Raw genomic sequence first — 20,834 nt, forward strand, 5'->3', positions numbered from 1 at the left:
TAAAAAATACCCATTTTTCCCAATGAATTATCTCACACAGGAAAGTTGCTAATCAGTGAAAGTCACAGTTCAGGTATTGTAGTCAAGATAATCCACGTTTTCCTGGGAGATGCATACCCAATTGACAAGTTCCGAAATACTAAGCTTCAGCAAATGTATACACCTGTTGATAAGGGAGAAGTTTTTAGCGGGTTCCTGAGCAGAGAAACCTGCAATTGAATGTGACAGTTTAGGAAAAGTAGTAATTCATCAGAAGGACTGACATTGTGGACATGAGATAATGACTTGGAGATAACTGACTTACACAGAGACAGTTATTATGGTAATATGTATAGATGTCTTGATATCTTCTCTTTTTCTGGAGACACAGCAATGAATATATAGTTATGAATATGCATTTTGTTCTCTCAGTTACACTAGCAAACATGTATTCCTTATCCATGCCATGCCTCACACGCTAAGAAAGGCACATGTGACTCATTGTAGAATAATAATGAATGAGAGATAACTGTACAATTACCTGCTAAAGACGTTTGAGAATGTCAAGTTCAGGCTTATGGAGAGTAACTATTGGAACCATGTCCCTCTCATATTAATCACAACTCAGAATTTAGAGGGTGTAGTTTATATAACCTAACAATTATCTATTCTCTGTGGGAAATTAGTTGATTCCCATTTGATGAATAGTCCTAAAATATATTTTTCAATCCCATAATTATATAGGAAACAATCCACCCACTTTATATGTCGAGGTCTTCACCTATTCTAGTTAAACATGAAGAAAACAGCATTTATTAGAGAGAACAAAGAGCAAAACAGAGAATTTTATAACAAAATTCACTTAATAAATCCTGTTTTCCTCTATGATGAGTGGAGTATAAAATTCATTCCTCTTTCCCTGCTTTCCTTTCTCTGTCAGACACACACACACACACACAGACACACACACACCCCTTCATGCCAAAATTAGATTTACATATTTTTAGAAAAGAACATTCTTTATGCAGAGAAAGAAAAACTCATTAAAAACTGCAAGAGTATCTCATTAACCTTTATGTTACCAGGACGCAGGTAGTTCTTGGTATTTATTCATTATATTATCAATGTGTTTGTTATTTTGTATAAGTTATTTTGTTTGTGGGTTAACGCCCTGGCCTGAAGTGCCAGCATCTCATATGGGTGCCAGATCTAGTCCCGGCTGCTCCTCTTCCCATCCAGCTCTCTGCTATGGCCTGGGAAAACAGTAGTAGATGGCCCAAGTCTTTGGGCCCCAGCACCCACGTGGGAGACCTGGAGGAGGCTTCTGGCTCCTGGCTTCTGATCAGCGCAGCTCCGGCCATTATGGCCATCTAGGGAGTGAATCAGCAGATGGAAGACCTCTCTCTCTCTGTCTACCTTGCTCTAGCTCTGTCTTTCAAATAAAAAAAAATAAATTTTTAAGGCCATTGAAAACAAAAAGTGCTGCACAAGAGCTTTTCAGCAATGATATTCCCAAAGTTTGAAGTTCAATTTCACAATGTCCTCTCATGCTGAGGTTGAAATTGATTAATATGTATAGACAAAGTAGTTTGTAAGTCATATATATTAAAGCAGAGCTAGCTTTTCTCCATTCATCCTATAGTTTGGATCTGTGTAATTATAAATTTACATGAAAATTTTATTTAGTCATATGATGTGTAATTAGTTAAGTAATCAATGGAAAACATCAACTCTCATTTTTAATTATTAATTCAATATTTAATAATCTAAGTTTACTCACTGAGTGAGTGTTACAAATATCACGAATATCACAAAATATTTTGAGTCTTTCCTCCATCTGTATGACTCTAGTTGTTGGAATATTGCATATGCAATAAAAGAAAGATAATCAATGAATGTGTTAATTTATCTTGAGTGACTTTCAGAAGTTAGTTTAAGTCACTATTACAATAGTGGAATAGAATAATTAAAATAAATAGTGAAAATTATGAATCCTCAAATTCTGCTAAGAATAATGATTGCATTCTTGTGTGTTCTTGCATAGATAACAGATTATTAAGATTGACATTCTTTAAACAAATATTCACCCAAAAATTGATAAGGGTCAAGGTGGCATGTACCAATGCCATCTCACTAGTCAAAGTGATCAGTTTCAGTTCATAATTGATCAAAATTATAGAATTAAGAGTCAAAGGGATCACATAAACAAGACTAGTGCCTACTAATACTAACTGATAGAATTAAAAAGGAGAGAACCATCCAACTTGAGAAGCAGGATACACAGCAGACTCAGAATGGCAGATGTCCTAAACAGCACTCTGGCCTCAGAATCAACCCTTAAGGCATTCAGATCTAGCTGAAGAGCCCATAAAAGTATTTTAGGCATGGAAAGCCAAGACACTCTAGTAAAAAAAATAAAAATAATAAAAATAAAAAAGCCACCTAAATGAATGAAAGATCTCTGCAAGTGAGATCCCAGCAGAAAGAATGGGCCATCAAAGAAGGAGGTACCTTTCCCTGAAGGGAGGAGAGATCTTCCACTTTGATTATGACTTTGTCTAAATAAGATTGGAGTTGGCAAACTCAAAAGGCTTCCATAGCCTTGGCAACTCATGACAAGAGCCCAGGGTGATTACTGATGCCATAAACAAGAGTGTTAATTGTTAAATCAACAACAGGAGTCACTGTGCACTTACTCCTCATGTAGGATCTCTGTTCTTCATGTGTTGTGCTATGTGAATCAATGGTATAACTAATACTCAAACACTATTTTACACCTTATGTTCTGTGTGGGTGCAAACTGATGAAATCTTTACTTAATATATACTAAATCGATCTTCTGTATATAAAGAGAATTGAAAATGAATCTTGATGTGAATGGGATGGGAGAGGGAGCGAGAGATGGGAGGGTTACGGGTGGGAGGGAAGTTATGGGGGGGGAAAGCTGCTATAATCCAAGAGTTGTACTTTCAAAATTTATATTTATTAAATAAAAGTTAAAAAAGTAAGAAATTGATGAGGAAATTTTCATTTTTCGTTTAAAGTTATGATACGTGTCACACTGGCACATCATGCAGAATTAACTTACTAGAGTTAGAATCTTTTATGTGTACTTGTGTAAAATCTGATCATTTATTATTATTCATTTGGATTTCTTAAAATGTTGAATTCTTTTTAACATTTTCTTCCAGAATAGTTTTTAATTTACTAAACATACATTGTGAGGTAGTAATACAGTGTCCCCATAACCCTCCCTCCATTTCCCTTATTATTATCAGCTCATATTATCATATTTGTCACAATTACTGAAACGCATATGTGTTCCTTTTTAAATCAAAACTCCTTTAACCCTCTTACTCCTCCCAGCCTAACTATGGCCTTGGAGTTTATAGTGTTTTTTTTTTTTTTTATTTTCCTCAACATTAAAATGGAGAACATATATATTTTATAAAGTACTTAAATATATTAAAAAGTAAATATTTTAAAATTCATAGTAAAGAAAACACTCTTTAGTAAGTTTTTGTACTTTACTAAAAGGAAAAGTCTAGAAATATTTTGTACTTACTCTATGTGGAATTAAAACTAAATCATCTTACTTTGTTGAGAGTTTTGTGACATCAAACATTAGTGTCTTTTTTAAAAAATAAATCTGCTTATTTAAAAGGTATAGTTACACAGTGAGAAGGAGATACAAAGAAAGAAGGAGAGAGATTGAAAAGAAAGAAAGAGATCAATCTTCATTCCACTGGTTCACTCTCAAATAGAACACGCCAGCCAGGTTTGGGCCAGGTTGAAGACAGGAGCTTGGAATTCCAACCTGATGTCCTATGTGGGAGACAGGTGCCCCTGTGCTTGGCCATTCTCTGATGCCTTTCCAGACACATTAGTTGGAAGCCGGACTGGAACCAGAGCAGCTAGTTCTTGAACCGGTACTTCAATAAGGGATCTTACTATTGCAAGCCATGGCTTAACCTGTCCTCCTAACATCTTTATGTCTTCTGTGTGAATAAACAGAAGCCAATGATATGAGCATATACTATATAGTGAGCATGTACTGTATAGTGAGCATGTACTATATAGTGAGCATGTACTGTATTTGTTTCTTCATGAGCAGTTAGCAACAACACAATGAGCTTAAGAAGCCATGCTTTTAAATGCATTATAAAATGAAAATTTGCCTGAACAGGGATCTGTAGAATAATTAACTCATTAGTTCCAATTGCAGGCTTATGGTACTAATAAGAACTAACAGGAAACTGAAAATTCAACAATAATTAATCATCTTAGTAGATACTCAGTTAAATAATTAAAATTATGGAAGAAATTATTACAGATTTTCCTTCTTCCAGATGGATCATATTAAGCAATTTTCTTTGAGAATAAATAGAAAATCTACTTTTTAGGGGCCAGCTTTGTGGAATAGCAGATTAAACCATGATGTTGGCATCCCATATCAGTGCCGGTTCAAATCTGAACTACTCTGTTTCCAATCCAACTTCCTGCTAATGTGTCTGGGAGAGTAGTAGATGAAGGCCTTAGTTGTTGAGCACCTGCTGCCCACGTGGGAGCCCCAGAAGGAGTTTCCACCTCCTCACTTTGGTCTGACCCAATCCAGCTACTGCAGCCATAAGCATGAACAGTTAGAGATCTCAGGCTCTCTCTCTGTCTCTCTCTCACTCTCTCTGTCTCTCTCTCTTTACCCCTCCCCCATCAGTCTGCATTTCCAATAAGATAAATAAGTAAATCTTTATTTTAAAGAAGAAAGCTAATATTTGTATCTAGAGGCAAGGAAATAGAAAGTAGGACATGGCTCCATAAGGTATGATTTGTTTTTAGAATGTGCAAAATAAAATGCCAAGTACAAGTCAGAAGATAATGTATTTTGTATTTCTGAGTATAGTTTGTAGCTCACTACATTAATTCTAGAAGAATAATGAATAAAAATATAGATAAAACTCTCATTTTAAAAGGTTGGTTTTCTATATGTTAAGGATTCAAGCATATGAAGTGACTCTCATAGCAAATAGCTAAAATGCCTTATAAGCTGATACAGGAGACAAAATAAACTTGTGGGTCAGGGCTTTTACCAAGTGCAGATTTATATCAACAATTCATTTCATTAACATTTTGATTACTATATACCTTTGATTGTCCTTGCTCGAATGTGGTATACAAGAGAAGTATGTTTACAAATAACGAGACACCATTGTGGTTTCCTAATAAATGCTTCTAATTGTTGTATGGAGAAGGTTCTTTTCATTGTGTAGCCTTCCTTCATTTTTAACTTAATCATCATTTTTAAAACAATTTTGTTTTAAACATACTAATGGCCATTCTCTCTTATTTTAATACAATCAGATCACACCTGTGCATTATAGCTACCATTGCTAGAAGTTAGGCAAAGCTGTGTAGTTTGAGAATAGTGAAGGGAAAATAATTTAAGTATTTTAACAACGAAGTATCCCCAACTTCTTTCTCCCCACCTATGCAGATCCAAGTTTCCAATTTAGATTTTTGTTTGTCTCTTTTTACTCTTATTTTAGTATCCAACTGTACCCAACACAAAATCCCTCTCTCCCACCCAAGAAAAGTATCTATATGCAGTTGGTAAAATTCAGGGGGTGAGCGGAAGAGTGAGAACAGAGAGATTTCCATCTGCTGTTTCACTCCCCAAATGCCTGCACCAGCCAGGAGTAAGAGAGCAGAATCTGTCTCTGACTTGAGTGGCAGGGAACCAATTCCCAGGGTATACACTAGTAGGAAGCTGGGAGCTCAGATTTGAAGCTGAGACTCAAACCCACGCCCTCTCAAGCGAGATGCAGGTGTGCTAGCAGCGTTTAAAGGACTTTATCAAATGTCCAAACCCGTTTCCTCTTCTGAATTTGATTAAAGGGCATGAAGGCTTGAAAATGAGATGCAAGTTTAAAATTTATTTAAGCTCACCTAAATATCAAACATGGATTAGTTTCTAAGAAATTGACTCAACAACATAATTTAGTGTTATTTTGAATATTCAACCCTATATAAATTTTGAAAGAATTATTATACTTTTCAGTGAATGGTTTTACAAAGCACAACTTTAGCTTCCAGCCAGCCTCAGCATTGTGTCCTCCCTATTTGTTCACAGCACAATGCATATGATAGTTTGGGTGAAACTTACTGTCTTCAGTGTAAATTCTAAATGTAAATTCTGCACATTTTCTCATTATTTTTGTGTGTTCTTTGAAACATAAACTTAGTCTTTTGATCTGTTATTTGTTAATAAGCTAGACTCCTATTGGTATAGTTGTTTTGAAATACTTGCCTATGTAATTTATCTTCCTTTTACTCCTCTTACTTACTCCTAACATATCTAACTTATTTCTTGATGTTGAAAAACTATAGATTCATTCCACCTATGCACCATCTTCCAGGGAAAAAAATAATGGGAGCTAAGGGTTTTGAGAGACAGAAGCTCTATTCACAAAGACTAAGTAAGGAAGTCAGGTAGGACCAAGATCAAACTCCCCATTCCAAACAGAATTTGGAAAGGTATGAATTTAGGGTAAATAGGGCATAATCGAACAAAGGGAGTGATAAGACATGATAAGGGAGGAGAATGAGGTTGTGGAAAATTCCCTGGGCATGCACATTGGCAAATCACACTTCTACAGGCACCATATGTTCAAAGATAACCACTGAGACATCTGATATGTCATGAAGTATTGTAATGAAGCACATAGAGTATTTGCTCCACTTCAGCTATGTACAGACTCTAGTGTGCTACTTTGGCTGTAGCTGGTTCTGCCTGGTTTTATCAGGGATTCTGCTAAAAAGTAGCTCAACAAAAGGCTAGCAAAGACCACTCTCATGGGGTAGCCAGTAAATATGCAACTGATTTGATATTGTTAAGCAGCTGATGGAACCTTGCTTTCAAGAACAGGAAGGATCTTTTATTGTCCATGTATTCATTAATATCCTTAACTTCCATTTTTGTTATATAGTTTTAAGTATTTAATAATGAGGTTTTTGTGAGTAGTCTTTTAAGCACAAAAGGAAGCATATAGCAGAAACATACAGTTAGGAAAAAATTGTCTTCAATCTAAATAAATGCATATTATAGGTCTATTAGTCTTTCTATATTATATGAGTCAGAGAGAGAAATTGGAGTGTGTACGTGTGTGTGTGTGTGTGTGTGTGTACTCCCAACCTTTGATACACTTACCAAATTTCTACAACAGCCATGGCTGGTCCAGGGAAGAAGTTGGGAGCAAGAAAATCAATCAGGTCTCCATCATCGATGGCACAAACCCAATTACTTGAGCCATCACTGCTACTTTTTTGGGTCTGAGGTAAAAGAAAGCTGGAAGCAGAAGCCAGAGCCAGAAACTGAAAACAGATACTCCAATGTGGTGACATGAGTGCCCCAACCTGTGACCTAACTGCTAGGGCAAACTCATCCATACCAGTTTTTTCCATTTATACACAGCAGGTCCCCATGAATGACGTCATTGACACTCAATGGGTTATTTTTCTCCAATAGCCTCAGCTAAGAATTCCTGACTTGCTCCATTTATGATAGATATAGCACTGTAATTTTGTTGAGGAGAGAACCACTTTCTGTGGTATTGATTATTCTAAGGGCCTAGATTGTCCAAGTTACCTGGAAGATAATAAAGATCCATAAAAATCCTGGAAAGAATAATAGGAGACTTAAACAAAGCTATATAACTTATTAAATAGGCTATTTCCAGCAGGATTAGTGATATTGTGAGCATGTACCGAATTTGAAATTTGTTTCCTTTTTTCACTGCTATTAAAATGTAAAAAATGGGTTTCAGTAGTTAATACTATGTATTAGCTGACAATAGTTAGAACAGCTGTTATTACTAATATAGTAGGCTATAGTAAATGTATAACCATAAATATAATATGTAACAATCTAGTATAAGATGTCATGCATGGAGATGTATAATAATATGTCATATTCAAGTAGTAATTGCTCTTTCCTTCTGTAATGATGATACCCTGAAGAGAATCCCTTTCAATTGCAAATTTATGTATGTCTTTTGATTAAACACTTTTATGACTTCTCCAGTTTTTAGAAACAAAACCCTATATTTTAATTTTATTTTCAAGACATGAAAGATTATTCTTGTAACAGTTCCTTTTTCAGGCTTTAGTCTTATCTGAAAACCCACTTCAATATGCCCTCGATGCCTCCAACTGCCAATCCCCCACTGCAGTTTAGGTGTCACCCTTCTGAAGCAATGTGCTCCCTGCTGAGGCTCACTCTCCTCTGTGACCTGCCCTCTCTCACTCTCCCCCTTCACCTCTCAGATTGTTAGCTTCCCTGGCAATCTTATGGAAACATCACATAGCACTTGATCAATTATGCTTAGCTAAATAAGCCAGTTCCAGCATGACAGATACCATGTTTTATTTGATATGTAGTAGTCATTAGAGAATACAACCTATGTTTAGGAAAGAAACTAGAAAAATTATAGAATATTTAATATTGAATTTACTTGTTTAATGCTTCCACTGTTAAATGGCAATGTAAGAATTATTTTTACTTTTGTTCATTTCTGTGTTCCTGTTTTTAGAATACATATTAGATTAGGTAAATTTTGCATCTAGTAAGGTACATAAGCATTAGGAGAATTCTAACTTTGCTTTGAAATACAATTATTTAAAGTAATTTCACATTAAAATGCATTTTGTATTTTCACATACTCCTTTGACTATTCTTCCAACTAAATATTATTCATTCTAAGTTCCGTTAGATCAGTGTGCATTTCAGTTGAAATAGATGGAATGTTAATATTCCATTACTATACATAAGATAATTAATTAATTTTATCTTGCTATTTTTGGTAAGGGAAAGAGTGGGTGAATCACAAGTATTTTTTGAATATTAATAATTACAAATAATTTTTTGGAACATTTTATTTAAAATACTACATTGCATTAAATATCATCACTTGCAGAATTCAAATTTGCATTGATTATATTTTAATAAAAATACTTACAACACATGTGATTTAATATATGTTTTAATTGCAATCATACACTTTTATTTACATAAATCTTAGGGACTACAAATTCAAGTCTACCTAACTGGTTTTAACATGTAAATTAGTCATTCAATTTAAAATGTTTCCATTATGTTTTGATATCAGAAATTTTGTTTCTGCTCAAACCAATCCTGTCCCATCCATCAGTAGAATTTATCACAGTGTATCACAAAACATAATCTTCTCAATTACAATGTCTGTCTGAGTCTAAGGACAGGGTGTTTCATGTTCCATTGATTCTCTTGTTGAACATTTGTTTCGGGTAGTTTAAATTCATGCCTCATGTGCTGTTAATTCTTCCCCATATTTCTTTCTGACACTGAAGCAATGGACATTAATCCTGTCATGGCAATGCTTTGTTTTATGTACAAAATGTATTTATCACTTTAACATATTGGCTTTTATTTCATTTATTTTAGACTGCTTTTGGAAAATTGTTCCAATTCAGCCTGATCCAGAGAAAAATATCTAAATTTATCACAGGAAAGCAGTGTAATTTTTAATCCTAGATTTTATATATAATAAAACTTTATATCATATCAAAACTTGCAGTTACTGTAAAACCTTTTGGAAATACTAATCATTTTGCTGGAATTGGTGAAAGGATCAACAATAATTAATGTTGCAAAAGATTTTGCTTCTTTTGCTGACAGAAATGCATGAAACATTTGCCAAATTTGGTTACATACAGTTTTGTGATTTTGTCTGTTTCCTTCAGATATTCTATGAGCATTAACTGGTACAATTTTGTTGAAATTCTAGCATAGAGTAAATGTACGTCTTTTAATTCTAGAGCTCATTGAATTTTCACAGATTGAATGCATCCGTTTAACAAACACTTAGATCAAGAAATACCATTATCAGGGCCAGCACTGTGGCAGTAGGTAAAGCTGCTGCCTGCAGTGCCATCATCCCATATGGGCACCTGTTCAAGTCCCAGCTGCTCCACTTCTGAACCAACTCTCTGCTATGGCCTGGGAAAGCAGACGATGACCCAAGCCCTTGGGCCCCTGCACCCACATGGGAGACCCTGAATAAGCTCCTGGCTCCTGGCTTTGGATCAGTGCAGCTCCGGCCATTGTGGCCATCTGTGGAGTGAACCAGTGGATGGAAGACCTCTCTCTCTCTCTCTCTCTCTCTCTCTCTCTCTCTTTCTATCTCTCTCTCTCTCTGCCTCTACTTCTCCCTGTGTGTAACTCTGACTTTCAAATAAATAAATCTTTAAAGAAAAAAGAAAGAAACATCATTATCCGGGGCTGACACTGGTGTGCCAGGTAAAGACTGTGGTGCTAGCAATAACATCCCATATGGGTACCGGTTGAGTTCCAGGCTGTTCCACTTCCGATCCAGCTCCCTGCTAATGGCCTGAGAAAGCAAGGAAGGATGGCCCAAGTGTTTGGGCCCCTGCCTCCACGTTAGACACCCAGATGAAATCCTGGCTCCTAGGTTCAGGTCATCTCAGCTCAGCCATTGCAGCCATATGGGGAGTGAACTAGCAGATGGGATAAACAATATTATCAAAAATCTTAATATGTTATTTAAGCTCTTTTCCTATTTTTCACCAGTGGTTCTAATACACTTACTTCTAAATCCATGTGGAATATTGTTTTTGTCCTTAAATTTTGTCTGACTAGACGTGTTTGAATTCTTAAACGCAATGCTATAATCCCCAAAGGAATACAGCTTTACTATCATTTAAGTATATAGTAGTAGCTTGATCTGTATGCCAGAAGATAATGTGTCTTACGAGTTACCCTGAGGGAGCAATACTTTTAGTGTAGAGTTATCTATTGAAGCTTATTCTGCTTTTACACTTGCATATGTGTGTGTGTGTGTGTATTTATATATATGCACTTTGTAATAGCCTTTAGTGAACTAACACAAAATATTCAGGCACCTATAAACAATCTGTGCAAAGAAAAAAATATGCTTAAGGATGAAGATACAACCTTTATCATTAATAATATCACTTGCTCTAATATCTTTTTAAATGTTATTGCTGCCACATGAGCTTTCTTGCTTTTCACAAAGTATAACTCTTTCTATAGTTCCTTTTTATCTTTATGCAGCATTCACATGCATAAAATAGGTCTATTGCAAATAGCATACACTTAGGTTTAGCTTTTTGTAAATCAAATCTGAAAATACTTGTTTTTTACTTGGAGAATTTACTCAGATTATAGTTTAACGTAATCACTTATACAGGAGAGTGTGTGGTAGTCTTATTGCTATTTTTCATCAGCTCATTATTTTTTTATTCCTGTTTTTACTGGGAATGGTAGTTGTTCTTAACTTTGAAATTTCCTGGGTGCCTTTCAGTACTATTTTAGCTAATTTGCTAAAAATTCAAAAAATTTCCTAAAAATTCAAAAACATGCATTTGCCATAATGTTTTAATATAAATTATTTTACACATCTACCGATACCTCTAATAATTCAGATTTTCAATGGTATTTATCATGCACCCACAATTTTTTGTATTAACTATAGCTTCTGATTAATACTTTATGCATACAATAATCATGTGTATCATTGAATTTATTTAACCTTTCAGAATTTTAGTTTTCTGATGAATTCCCATCTTTTCAACTAAAATTATTTCCCATCTAAGGCAAGAATTGTTTTCATCCTTTCTTGTAGTGATGAATTACTACTGACAAATACTTCAGTTTTTGTTTGTCAGAATGTGTCACTATTTACATTGAATTTTAGGCATAGAAATTCAAACTGAAGGTTACTTTCATTCAGTTCTTTAAATGCAATGTTTATGATTTCTCCCATATTTCCATTACAAAGTCAGTCTTCAGTCTTACTGTTACTGTGTTGGAAGTAAGGTATGTTTTTTTTTTTTTTCTCCAGTGTTTCTAAGCTATTGTCTTCATCTTTACATTTCTATCATTTTGTTATTACATTGTGTAATCTGTTTGTGGTACACTGAGATATTTGGGACTCTGAATGTAATCTCTGAATTTCACATCTAGATGTTAAAAAAGACTATTGCTATTTTTCTATTTCTCTTGTCTCCTAAATTCCCAGTTATATATATGCAGAAAATATGGTTTACTCCTTATGTATTTTATATTATTATTGTTCTAACTTTCTTTCCTCTTTGGAAATTGTTTTCCATTAACCTATTTTCCAGTTCATAAATCTTGTATTTTACTATATATATGATGTGCTATTAATCCAGAGTTTTTTAATTATTAAGGATGGTTTTGAAACCACCATCAGATAATTCTGGATTTTACTCTAAGCCTAATGAAATCTCCCTTTTTCAAAATTTTTGCTTATCTTTCTTTTTCCCATTAACTGTTCATACTTCATCTTTTTCTGTAGAACTAGTTTGCTTTATTCTCAGATGCTATTATATGTTATTTATTTACTAAGGGCACACAGTCTTTCAAAGCCCAATAGCCTTTGAATGACTTATGACTAAAACAAACTGAAATGCTCTAGATGATTTTCAAAAAATTATTTATTTACTTTAAAGAGAATTTTACAGAGAGAAAATGAAGGAAGAGAGAGAGAGAGAAAGAGAGAATCTTCCATCCCTGATCCACTCCTGAAATGGCTTCAATGTCCAGGGCTGGGCAAGGGAGAAACCACGAGCTGGGAAGTCCATCTGAATCCCCTATGTAGTTGGGACGGGCCTACTGCTTTCCCAGGAGCAATAGCAGAGCTGGATAGTAAGTGGAGCAGCTTGAATTGGAGCCAGCACTCATACAGGATGCTGGCATTATAGGAGGAAATTTATCCTGCTGTGTCACAATACTGGCCCAGATTACGATGTTGTGTTTAACTTAAGAGGGATTCCCTCTGTTTAAGCAGGCAAAAAGTTGAGGGATTGATTGTCTCCACTGTTTTAGGGATTTAGATGTTTCTGCATTTGGTTGTAGTTTTGGTATTTCTCAGCCTATCTCTGATTTGAACCTGTTATTCCCCATGTGTGGTCCATCTATTTTACCCATTAGTCTAAATAGGTCTGGTCCTCTACAATGTTAAAAAACTTCAGAAAATACAGCCTTGCACTTTAGCCTGGCAAAAGGGTGTGATTGGTTAGGGCATAAACTGCCCCTCGACCAGATTGGCTGCATTGGCTATATAAGCTGCTGTACCAACTGAAATAAATGAGTTTGCAGGCTGCTTGCCTCTGGCCTGCTTTCACTAACTCCTGGGGTCTGTGTGGTGACTCTGTGCCTCTTGTTCCCACTGCGCTCCTCCTCTCAGAACGAATCCATAGCAACAGGATCCAATAATACTTTTTGTGAATAATTGTACCTGATCCCACTAATGATTGAGAACATCTGTGGATAGTCCAACATTCCAGAGAGTAAGGAATCTTTCCAAGATGAGTTGCCTGTTTCCATTTTCCCTCCTTCCCCAATTGTTAGTTATCTCTTCTGACAAAAAGAGAAATGAGTATAAGCTTCTAGTTGATACAGGGTGCTTGAATGATAAGAGGCAACCTAAGAGGCTTCAAAAGAAAGCCTAAATTTGTCTACTGGCTATTTGTTGAGTTCTGACTCCAATTCAGGAATCAAACCCCAAAACTTTTAAAATGTGGGATGAAATCACCAAATTTAGTGCATCTTAGAATGTGGAAAAGGGCTGGTGTGGGGCTCCATGGGCAAATCTGCAATTGTGAAGCTGGCATTCCATATCAGAGTGCTAATACTAGGCCAGCTGTTCTGCTTCCAATCTATTTTTAATTTTTTTTTTAAGTTTGCCTGGAAAAACACTGATAGATAAACCAATTACTTGACCACTGCCAACCATGTGGGAGACTAGGATGGAGCTCCTGGCTTGTGGCTTTTGCCTAACCCAGCACTGGAGATTGTAGGCATTTGGAAAGTAAACCAGTAAATGGAAAATCTCTCTCTGTCTCTCTCTTCCTCTCTCTGTATAACTGTGCCTTTTAAGTAAATAAATAAATAAATCTTACAGAAAGAAGATACGTGCATGGACAAAGTTTAACGAAAACACATGACCATACTCCCCATCAATAGGTTTTCTGAATATGAGGTTGATGAATAGACAAATAAATGGATTAAGATGAATCCAAAGCCATCCAATCACAGCCTGTTGCCAGGCAGGCTCCATTGCCAGGTGGGTTTCCAAGCCATTCCTGAGTAACTAATGCTCGCTTGCCAGCAGCCATCTTGGCATGGCCTTCTCATTCCACCACAGGATCCCACTCAAAGTGATTCTGTATAAAGCTGCAGTAGGTCTAAGAATCTACACTTTTAAAACAAAACCTTGGTGGTTATTCAATAAAGATGATTTATGTAGTATAAATATAGTTATTACTCCTAAAGGTTTATGATATTATGAACATATAGCTGCTTAATTACTAAACTTTAATGAAACAAATAACATGAGAGTTTAAATAACTTAATAAGTATAAATGAAAATACATTGTTACCTTTCTCATTTTCCAGGAAACAGATGACCTCTTTGAATAGTTTAAGATACTGAAACGTTATATGTATATCTAGATATTTCTCAATTATCTGTATATTCGTAGTTACCAAGGAGATTTCAAACATTTCATGACATAGATTAAAAAGAATTTAAATTTTCTATGAGTATTTTGAAGCCCCTTCATATATAGAATCAGTGTTTTCTTAAATTTTTTATTGGCTACAAATTACTTTGTTTTGTTATACTTGGTATTACTCGTCTCGCTCAGCAGCACAGAGTGTGTGGAATGTCTTGTGTGTCCTATTAAGTTATTTAGTATTTTCTTCTGTTAGTATTCACAAGTAAATGCATATTTTGTTATTTTGTGCCTTTATTATATGAATAATATGACTTTTAATTTCCTTTTTTACATTTGTAAAAGATGTAAGAATGATTTTGAGCATTTTCACATAAAGAAATAATAACAGTTTGAAGAGATACAAATGTTTACTCTGGTTTTAATATTACACAAAGTATAAATGCATCCAACCATCAGATAGCATCCCACAAATTTGTGCAAATTTTGTACAACCATTAAAAACTAAATATAAAATAAGAAAATATTTTTCTTCAGATAAAATGAATTATTTGAGAGATAGCGAGGAAATAAAAATGGAATACCACTTAGTTTTTGTAGAAAGAAAAATCCTTATGAAGTACTGGCATTTGGCCTATAGGTAAAACCATTTAGCAAGACACCTATATCCCATATCTACATGCGTAGGTTCAGTTCTACCTCTGCTCCAAATTTAAACTTCCTGCTAATGAACATCCTGGGATGAAGAAAGCAAGGATTCAAGAGTTGGGTTCTTCAGTCACTTCAACAAATGGTGTTGGAGAAATTGGATCTATGCATGCAGAATTATAAAACAAGACCCCTACCTTACACCTTACATATATATAAGCATGTGGAAAGATAAGGCTTGCCAACAATTTCCTCACACAGAGGACGTGATGATGGAGGGGAGGTGATTTAGTAAAATGAAAATATGCTATACCACACTGAAGATATATTAAAACAATTCTTGCCAACTCACTCCTCAGATAAACTATCAAACCAACCACAGAAAATCAAGAGAATCTTTGATATAATTTTTATAGCACTTAGCATAAGCAAAGCAAAATTACACATTGCTAACTCATAATAACATATGTAATGAAACATAAAGATGTACACTGTGCATTCATTTTCAAAAACTGCAATACCAAAGCACCAAAGACTGAGTGGTTTAGACAATAGGAAATTATTTTCACACACTTTGGGGGGATCAAAGTTTGAGGTCAAAGTGCTGACAAGTTTCTTCCTTTCTGAGGACTTAACGGGAAGGATCTGTTTCAGATCTCTTTCTGATGAGTTTTGTTTGACTGTCTTCCACCTTTGTCTCATCTCACAGACTTTCCTCTATGATGATTTCTGTGTCCCAATGTTCCTTTCTCAAAAAGATACTTATTTCATTGCATTTGGACACACCCTAAAGGCTGCGTTTTAACTTGGTTACCTCTGTGAAGACCCTATCTCCAAATAAGTTCCAAATAAATTACTGGGGATAGCTATTTTAACATATGAATTCTGCAGGACAGGATTCAGCCACTTAACAGATGATAATTACAAAGACCTGTGAAACTTGATAAGAACAATGTAGAATCCAGCTTGTAAAGCCAGATAAAATTAGAGCCAGGAAGTAATGAATGGCCTTAACCTGTCTGAAATCAACTTTTCTCATCAACTTTTTAAAGGCCTGAAACATATTCTTTCTTATTCTGAACATACCCCATGCTTAAAACATTTGTGCATTTGGACAGATCTCTGTAACATAATTTGTATCTAGAATTTTTTTTTAAACTTCAAGAATTCAGACAAGATGGTATGGATAGAACACTTCTTCTACAACACAACTTACACCAGTATGCTAATGTCATGATCTTAGTTCACCAAGGCTCATGTATTATCATTGAATTGCTCTGCTACTCCAAAATACAAACCATTATTCTTCGGAGAATCCCTCTATGATTGTGATTTAAGTTGGCATGCCAAATGAAAGCTATGGATTACTCATAGATTGTGAGAGTTTGAGGAAGGAAGTCACAGCTTATGCTTAGGTATGTTTGATTTCTTAAGGTGGGTGGTGATTGTTTAAATTCTTCATAACTTTATATATATATATGTGTATGTATATATATATATATACATCTGAGTTCTCTCAAAATAAGTTGCAATTAAGTAATACAACAGTTTAAAAAATATTAAGATGTAAGTGGAACAGACATATACAAAATTAAACAAAACCTGAGAACTTTATGTCCATAAAGGAACTTTATAGCTAAAACAAATGAATCATGCTGAAGATAATCCTTACAGACAAGTCTGACAACTCATAGAGAAACTGGTGCAAATTTTACAGAATCTTTCAGCTTCTTGGTGTTGAAAGGTAGTGGTTAAGTGCACACTGAACACCAACTATATGACACTGGTGTCTGGAGAATTCCCTGTACTTTCTCCCCTTGTTATTTTTCCAGAGAGAATACCCATAGCCTTTGGATGTTTTACATGTCATTCAAGTCAGAAATTAGTACAAATTCCTTTCTTTGTGAAATATCACCATACACTATCTCATTCATCCCTAATTGTCCAAATAGTAGCTCATGAATTTCACATGTTTGCACAATACTAATATATGCTACGGAAACTGTTCCTATCAGAAAATATTATGATGGATATGATGGATAGTTTATTTATCTGCTTCTGAAAATGTGCTGTGCATTCCTTGTGCAACAAGACAATTTTCATCTTTATATCAAAAAGGTTAGTACTTGTCACTTACAAAGAAATCAATACATGATTATATTTTTGAATGACTGAAAATGTTATGCCATTTAACATGAATAATAGATTTTATTTTTCCCAGATAAAAATTCTCGATAAATTGTGATGACATTGATATGTCAGGTTTCTGTGTGTATGTTTTTAACTCATTTTATTTTTGCTCCTTAGAATATTTTGAAAGTTGGTTTTCAAATGTATAGCCACAGGGAGTAGCTATATTAAGTTCATTTTATATCAGTATCTAAGAACTCAGCAGTATCTGAGCTAGAATATGGTACTTAAAGTCCCACCTACCAGCAAAAAATAAACCTCATGGATGATTTACATTATGCACAAGAGTCACTGTTGGATAACCACTTGTACTATGTATTGCCATGTGTTTAGGAACATAAATGTCACTTGGAAAGGCCAAGTCCACTTCTTCCTTTGCAGAATTGAATGTGAACTGATAGCCACCTGATACTCTGATCTTGTGATAATCTATACACACCTTTGATAACATGAGTGGCCTATGCTGTTGGCACTAGTAATATAAAACTAATAGGCCAGAAAGAGCGTCAAGTTTAGGAACTGAGATCTTGAAGTTGGGATGATGAATATAAGATGAGGAGCTGAGAGTTGGATATCATGTAAAAGCTAGTCCTGGACTGAGAATTCCAGAGGCTGGAGAGGGACTGTACTGGTTCTGACCTTGTTTTACTCTCATAGTTATATCTCAGTTTAAACATTATTACATAACTTCACCAGGGAGACTATTTATACTGTAAGTGTCAGTCTTTGAATTATCACTCTATATGGCACAAATTCACCAAAAATATTCTACATTGCATCAGCCACTTTGAGGAACTTCTAAAGTGAATTAATTTTTCCTTCTCTCTGAAGAGTCTTGCTGGGAGGTAACAGGTTCCCCTAGTTTTTCGATGTCTAACAAACTGTTAATTTATCATTCACTTTTTAAGGGTAATTTCTGCCAAAATCAGAATTCTACACTGATATATTTTCTTTATTTTATATTAACATTTTAAAATTCTTTTCTTGCTCCCCGATTTGGCAAAGTAATTTGATGTAATTCTCGTTTCTGATCTTCTGGAGATAAGTCTCCACTACCCTCTAGCTGTTTTCAAGATTTTCTCCTTGTCTTTTATTTTGTGCCTTTGCATTATTATTATCTTATTTTGGTATTTTTGGTATTAGTCCTATTTAGTTTGGTATTAGTCCTACTTAGTTTTCTCTGTGGTGGTTTATTTTTACATGGATTTGGGATAATTCTATAACATCATTTAAATACTTTTGTTTCTTATTCCTGTGCTCTCCTTTTAGAATGGTATGTGAGTCCTACCCTGTTGTTTGCATTCTCTCTTCATATTCCGATTGCCTTTTAGCATGTTTTGCAATGTGGTGAAGGTAAGACATACATATCAGGTAATTATAATCCAAGTACAGATAAATAAATCTTTAGTGTGAGGGTTCATATTTGAGCAACTGTAAGGTTGGGTGTGTTTCACATTTTCTGTTGCTTTCAATTGTTTCTAAATTCTCTAGCATCCTTGTTTTATGTCTGTCCAGTTGTCTTTGGTTTTAAATTATAGCTCCATTTTAAACAGAGTCTGTGCTTTGTAGTTCATTTGTAATCCAGTGTTACACTGGAATCCTGTTGATGTGTTGGTGAGGTATTAGAGAGGAGAAGCATTCTGTAAACTTACATTTTTCCTCCTCTCTTACTGCACCAGAATATTTGAATGTAACCTTACCATTAGGAGAGATAGGGAGAGTATTGGAAGCTCCAAATGTCTAATGGCTTTCCCCTTAGGTGAGATAATTCACAGATAAAGGAGTTTTCTTAAAGGGAGAAGGTTCTCAATATAGATCAAAGCATTCTGTGTATAGTTCTTTGCCAAATGGTCATTGTTCATGCTCTACCACCTAAAGATTGTAGGTGATTTTCTCCATGAAGAACCTGGCGATCCTCTTTGGTAAAACTCAAAAACTGTGTCCTCCTAATTCTCAGTAAAACAGAGACCCTCAAGAGTTTATTCCCACAATCACTTACTTTTATGAGTTTTAAAAACATGTTTGTATTTTTTTTAATTTTGCTTATATTTAGAATGAATTCATATGTTTTTATTTTCCCAAGAGAACTACAGCTCTGACTAGAGTCAAAGATTTCACTTGATTTTGTGTCTCACGCTGTGTAATTCCTGCCTATCCATACAGTTACATTAATAATAATTTTACAGATAGCAGAGAATTTTGAAAAAGTTTATTACTCTCCAAGGAACTTTATTGTCCCTGTCATTATCATACTTATTAAAAGTAACGAGAACCAATGATATTTTAAAACCACATTAGGAAATTTATCTGATACTCTTGCACTTCATTGGTCAGAAATGTTGCCTCCGGCCCTCATGTCTGTGATATCCAATTTGTCCAGGTCTCAAAACTTTCAATGGCAAGTGTGACACTATGTATCCGCCCCCTTATCTGCTGAGGGAGGGGCAGGAAACACATTCTGTGATACCCAGTGGATGCCTGAAACTGTGGATGCTACAAAAATGTATTTTTACTGGGTTTTATTTTATGTGCAAACCTCTGTTAAAGTTTAATATATAAATTAGGCACAATAAATAATTATCCCCAATAGTTATTCAGTAGAGCAATTATAACAACACATTTTAATAAAATATCCTTATTATATGAGACACCATCAAAAAGTTCATGGAAATTATATATTGTGAATAAAAGGAGGGGTGAATCTCAATATATTTGTATCAAAATAAATTTATATTTTGACTGCATTTTCCACAAACCTCAAGTCTTCACATTTCACTTAAAAGAAGCACTTTGTGGCTTCTGTAGCATATCTGAGTTGTCAGCGGCACTACTCAGGTTATTACCTGACTGTGGTGGTGCTGTGATAGGTCATTTGATGATGCAGATGACTACCAGGTGACTAATGGCTGCACAATACATACCACATGGGACATGGGCAAAGAGATAACTCACATGCCAAGTGGGGCAGAGCAAGTCAGCGTGAGATTTTATGATGGTACCCTGGTATTCAGAATGGCACCACATTTAAAACTATCGAATTGTTTATTTCCATTTAATAATCTCGTACTATGGTTTGCTGAGTGTAATCAAAACCACAGAATGCAGAATCACAGGGTGGAGGTTGAAGGGTGGAATTGTATGAAATTACATATGTTTTTCTCCTGATTTTGGACTCCTAACTTAGCTAAGGAATAGATCATAAAATATCAATGAGATGTATACAATATATACAGTTTTACAAACAGCTACATTCTTCACACTCCTGCAACAGACTCCAAATGACATAATACTAAAGAATTTGTCTTCTGGAAAATATGCCAGAAGAGGAAATGCTTTAGAACTCTGTTGGAAAAAAAAGACCTTATTAAACACTTTTGAACACTAAAGCAGCAGTTAATCTTCAGAATATTGATCCGTGGCTAAATGTGTCCTAGTTGAAAAGATATAAGGCATAGACTGCCATT

Source organism: Oryctolagus cuniculus, chromosome 7 (assembly GCF_051225735.1).
Source record: "Oryctolagus cuniculus isolate XC-2025 breed Fujian yellow rabbit chromosome 7, ASM5122573v1, whole genome shotgun sequence".
In the NCBI taxonomy this organism is placed as follows: Eukaryota; Metazoa; Chordata; class Mammalia; order Lagomorpha; family Leporidae; genus Oryctolagus; species Oryctolagus cuniculus.